Genomic DNA, 6,066 nt, shown 5'->3' on the forward strand with positions numbered 1-6,066 from the left:
TTGTTCTGCATGTATATCCTTTGTCCTAATACTGTTTAATGTATTTATGTTCATTAGATGGGGACAGTGTACTACCCCGGGTCGGCCACTAGATGGGGGCATGTTTATGTTCATAGTTCATAGAAAGTGTAGTTGGTGCAAACACATAATTAATTGGAGGAGGGGCTGCTGCCTCTTAAGCTTGAGAAAGTCTGAGGTAGAGGGCAAGAGGTGCCCAATGAGTCCACATGGGTAATAAGCCCAGGACTCGGCAGCAGTCGCGCAACGCTACAAGTGAGAAGCCCAGACTTCCTCCGCACCAGCACAGCAACGGGCTAGTAAAGCAGAATGTGGCAACTCATTACTTGGGCACACACCTTTAAGAAGGGGGCAGAACGGTCTGAGGAACCCACAGAAGCAGTAAGTACAGATGAAGAAGAAGCGGGGCCAGTACAGAGCGCAGTACATCAGACCAGGGCTTATCCTCAGTGGATACTGACTTCGGCGACTAATGATCTTGTGTCTGGGACGAAACAGACCAAAGGATGCTTGGCCATGGCTGAGCTGAATAGAGAGGAAACTGGGAAACTGTCAGGGACTGTCCGACCCGGGCCCGTGCAGAGTAACTGTGAACAAAGTGCAGGGAAAGAGAAGGAACCTCGTTATGTGAAGTCTGCTGTAAATGCTGTGAAGTCTTTGGAAATGCTGTGTAATGAACCAAGTAAAGAAGTCTTTGTTGAAGTTATGATGGACTGTGTCTTAGTTGATGTGAATTTTCTTGGAAACGGTTTCCCACTGCATGGGGAGGACCTTGAAGGAGCTGAATCCGGAGACAGAGGTACAGTATGATGACTAGCGAGCATGATTTTTCTGTGAGGAGAGGCCAGGACACCAGAGCCCCAGTTTACTCAGCTACGAGTACTGTCCTGGACCTCCATTACTCTTGGCGTAGTCGGCAGGATGCGAGTACCTCGCAATGCGGAGAACCAGTGAAGAAAAGAGATAATGATGTTGTGTATGCAACTGCTGTGCCCCTGAAAGACGGCAAGGAAAATGTGCAAGTGGTTGCTGTATTTAGAGAATTGAAAGAAGATTTTGTGAATATCGATGAAACACTGGATTTGACTGCTAAAGATTCTGTGACAACATCAGACATGACTACCAAATTGGACTTGGCTTATATTGTGAGAAAGTCTGACACGATTATTGTGACTAATATGGAGGCTGTGGAATTGGCGGGAAATGACGACGAAGAAGGAGACAACAACAAGACCCTCACACTTTGTGGGTGTTACAACACGGTCTTGGTGCCAAAATCCACTTGTCAATGTCCCCCGGTCTGCCTCTGGTTGGTGCGGATGAAGAAATAGAAAGCCTCGCCCTCCCCTTCAAGATTCCAGCAAATGAGTGGAGTTGTCGGAGGTATTCCAACCTGGATACGGGTGGGGCCTAGAAGCAAGAGCCCGGCCCGCCAGAAAGTGGGAAGAAATCGCAGAGCACCCCACTTACCAGCCCTGGAGAATTCTTCAGAGCAGAGTCGGCAGCTGGCAGAGTCTACATCGTCCCACAGGCCAGAGACATCACGAGCGGAGCAGTTCTCTTCACGTTCACTGGTGCAGGAACATCTTGCGAAACCAGTGGCACGGTGTCAGGCAGAGGGACCCTGTCATCCGGAACCTTGGTTGTTAGCTCAGCGAAGACCAGAACTGGCGTCCGCCCCAGAGGAACCGCTATCGGAAGCTGGGGATGAGCTGAAGCTTTATCTCGCTGCCGTGGATGGATCCAGCCCTGTCGAAATGGGCGCGGCCAACGTCACAGCTGCTGAGATGGTGAGTGCACCTCAACCCCTGACCCCGGAGGTATGGTCCTCGCCACGGGTCCCTGTGGTGGAGGCTGTCATCCATCCCCATGTCCATGAGAGGGTTTCTGCGCCTCGGCCTTGTCCCTCGGAGGTCCGTCCTGTCTCCAACACCGCCATGTCCCTAGGTGCCTCCCACTTTCATTTGCCTGCGGAGGAGCCCAGACCAAAGGCCCCCACCATGCTGCTACACCATGACAGCCTGTGACCTCTGAAGCTGCAGAGTCACCCCAGTCCCAAAACCGGGTCTGGGATTCCGCCACTACTGGAGCGGCACGTGAAGCGTGCCGCTGAGGAATTAATAAATTCTGTGAAACATATTTCTTGTTGTGCCGTTGCACCTAGGAGCATAAAGAAGGACTGTTCTGCGTCCCTCAGGGCAAAGGCAAAGCCCTGATGTTTTCTCCTCAGAGCATGGGGGTGTTGCGTGGCCAAAACTGGTCATAAGGACATTTTCTTTGTTTTTTTGGTTTTGGCCTAGAGGACTGCGAGCTGGGTGTTTTTATCTGGAGCCTGTGGACTCTTTTTGTTTTGTTGCACCGTTGTGCCCATTCTGCTGAAAAGCATGACTTTACTTAGGAACTGTGTTCCAGGGTACAGACGTACCATTTTCAAAGGAAGTGGGAGGAACATCTCCCTTTGAAAAAGTTTATGGACTTGACTCATGCTGAGTCCTCTTTCTATCTTTAATATTACCGTTTGCATACTTTTTATATTTAAAGTTTTACCATGGTTGAGGACAACCACATTAAAATGAAGGGGGTATGTAAGGAGATGAGGAAAATCTGTTTGTAATGAATGTCTACTTATTGGTTCTGCTACACCACTATGATGTGTTACCACTTATTCCTTAATGGTGTCATGATCTGACAGTTTTAAATTGGACAAAGTGAATTTTTTTTACTTTGTCAAGTGCAATGTGTGACGTGATTGCCCCCGGTGGCCATTGGAATTATCACACGTGGTGTCTTTCCTTCTAAGTTGCCCGGTGGTGGGGAGTGGTATCGCACCTTAGTGGTAGGTTTAATTTGTAATTATAAATCAGGTGTGAGGCTCTATAAATGAGTCTCAGGGTATTCAATCATTGTTGGTGATAGTTGTTCATTTGCAACCAACCTTGGTGGTGGAAGGAGCTGGAGAGATTGCTCAGCTCAATCTGAGTCCTGATGTGGAAGGAGTCACCGAAGGGAGTTCTTTGCAGCGCTTACTGAACTTGGTGGCAGCTATTCAGGAGGAAGGCTGCAGTCGGTTGCTGGACTCTGTGCTGGAGCATTTGCACAGAGAGAGCTAAGTTTTCTATTTCCCCTGTTTGTGACTTTCCTTATGTGTGATCTAGTGCAGTGGTGGGATTAGTTTCCGCACCGGCCAATGCCCTAGCGAGGGACTAGGTTCAGGGCGAGTCAGGGCATAAGGTTCGCGTGCGGCGACAGGTGCGGAGCCTGTATAGGGAACGTAAGGAGTGCAGGGACGCTTCCTCAGGGGAGCTTAGGAGGTCTCCACGTCCCTATTTCCTATTACAGGGCCCACCACTGTAATTGTTCCTGTGTTTCCCCTTATTATTTAAATTCGCCAGCTGGAGGCGGGGTATCCAGTTTTACGTGTACTTTTTAAATTCGCCAGCTGGAGGCGGTGTATCCGGCTGCACGTCCCGGTATTATTTAAATTCGCCCCGCTGGAGGCGCTGTATCCAGGGTCACGTGTATCATAAATTCGCCCTGCTGGAGGCGCTGTGTCCAGTCACACGTTGACCATTACATTATCACCAACCATAAAAAAAAATTTCTGCTGAGCCATGGACCTAATGCAAACCTTTACCCAGGTACTGCAGACCTTTACTGAAGAGATCAGGGGGCTGCGCGGTGAGATGGTGCAGCAACTGCAGCTGTTGGTGGGCTTTGGAGGTTTGATTCAGGCACAGGCTCAGCCAGAACCCAAGATATCTCTCCCAGACCGGTTTTCTAGAGGGAGAGATCAATTCTTGGTATTTCAGCAAGCCTGTAAATTATATTTCAGGCTGCGTCCTCGTTCTTCAGGGAGCGAAGAGCAACGGGTTGGGATCATTATGTCCCTTTTGAAGGGGGATCCCCAATCCTGGGCCTTCTCCCTGCCGGACGATTCACCATCTTTAGAGTCCGTGGACGAGTTTTTTGCGGCATTGGCGCTTGTGTATGGGGATCCTGATGGCGTCTCTCTGGCGCAATCCCGACTCCGTAGGTGTAAACAGGGAGCCCGGGTTGCTGAGAAGTACTGCTCCGAGTTTAGGAGATGGGCCACTAACACACAGTGGAATGACCCTGCACTTAGGAGTCAATTTGTGCAGGGTCTGTCTCCAAAATTGCAGGACACTCTGGTGCAGTACGCCGCCCCCAGGTCGCTGGAGGCCGCCATGTCCCTCGCCATCCGGGTGGATAGACGCCTTAGGGAATGACATACACAAAATGTGCCCCCTGTAGTCCTCTCCGGGGGGGAGGACCCCCCGGTACGGTTGGTGGAACCCAGGCAGCCCGGTGTTGTTGGTACAAATAGGGGGTTGCCTGGGGTTCGCCGTGGTGGGGGGGTATGCTTTTCCTGTGGGAAGCCGGGCCATTTCATGGGAGCCTGCCCAGGGCGTGCCAAGTCTCCGGACGAACCTATGCAAGTAGGAGGTGTTAGGTTGTGTTCAGGCCTGCCTACGGTTCAGGGAGTGGTGTCGGCATGTTTTTTCTGTGGGCAGACTGGTCATTTCCTTAAGGCGTGCCCATTACGTGCCAAAATATCTGTGTCATCTCAGAAGCCGCAGACCCCTGGTCGTTTGGAGGAAGGCAACCAGGGAGTGTACATTTCCTCCATTTTGCCCTCCCAAGGTATTATGTCAGCAGAAGTGTTTGCTGGCGGGGTACCGGAGGTGGTACCGGTGCTTGTGGACAGTGGAGCAGGAGTTAGTCTGGTGGTTTTGTCCAGACTCATGGCCTGAAGTGTAGGACGCTGGCCCAACCTATAAGCGTCCAGGCCATTAACTCTGTTCCACTGAGCCAGGGGAGCCTTACCCAAGTCGTAGAAAACATCCATCTGCGTATAGGACATCATGAGGAGTCCTTGTCATGCTACGTCTTGGAGGGAATGCCAGTACCTATCGTTTTAGGCTTCCCCTGGCTGAAAAAACACAACCCGGGGATAGATTGGCGAGCAAGGGAAGTAGTCAGCTGGGGGCAGTCGTGTGAGGACTGCTGCCTTGGGACTACTGTCTCTGCCGTCTCTCTTCAGGGGACCCATTCCTCTCCAGTGAGAGCAGCGATGGTGCGGCGGGAGAGTAGGGGCAAGTTTCAGTCCTCGCCGCTAGCTAACCCTGTGAGAGGCAGACCTCGTGGTGGAAAGGGTTGGAGTGTGGTGTACCCTATGGTGTAGTTCGGGGGTGAGAGTGTGGTGACACAGGGGGACGCCTCTGTTATCAGGTCCAGAATGAGTTCACCAATTTTATGACATAACGAATGTGTGCAATAAACGTTCAGGTCCGGACCTGTGTGTGAACGAGCATGTATGGGTGGCCACCAAAAAAACATCTTGTGAAAGAGTGTTGTGGAGCATGATCAGCTCATAACAAAGATACTCATACATAAACTCGTTCCCCAGGTTGGCGCTATGGAGATGAGTGATTCCTCCAAAATAAACTTTATTGCCAATACCAGCTGTGTGTTTGTCATAAATTTGAATTCAGGTGATGGTGGGGTGAACTCAGGGTCTGTCCGTCCCCGCTGTAGGGGTTTCCCTAATGAGGGGTGGTCTTGAGGGTCCAGAGGCCCCTCATTAAGGAGGGGGTACTGTCATGAACTGACAGTTTTAAATTGGACAAAGTGAATTTTTTTTACTTTGTCAAGTGCAATGTGTGACGTGATTGCCCCGGTGGCATTGGAATTATCACACGTGGTGTCTTTCCTTCTAAGTTGCCCGGTGGTGGGGAGTGGTATCGCACCTTAGTGGTAGGTTTAATTTGTAATTATAAATCAGGTGTGAGGCTCTATAAATGAGTCTCAGGGTATTCAATCATTGCTGGTGATAGTTGTTCATTTGCAACCAACCTTGGTGGTGGAAGGAGCTGGAGAGATTGCTCAGCTCAATCTGAGTCCTGATGTGGAAGGAGTCACCGAAGGGAGTTCTTTGCAGCGCTTACTGAACTTGGTGGCAGCTATTCAGGAGGAAGGCTGCAGTCGGTTGCTGGACTCTGTGCTGGAGCATTTGCACAGAGAGAGCTA

This window comes from Dendrobates tinctorius, unplaced genomic scaffold (assembly GCF_039654945.1).
Source record: "Dendrobates tinctorius isolate UK_male_01 unplaced genomic scaffold, ASM3965494v1 ptg000138l, whole genome shotgun sequence".
Classification (NCBI taxonomy): domain Eukaryota; kingdom Metazoa; phylum Chordata; class Amphibia; order Anura; family Dendrobatidae; genus Dendrobates; species Dendrobates tinctorius.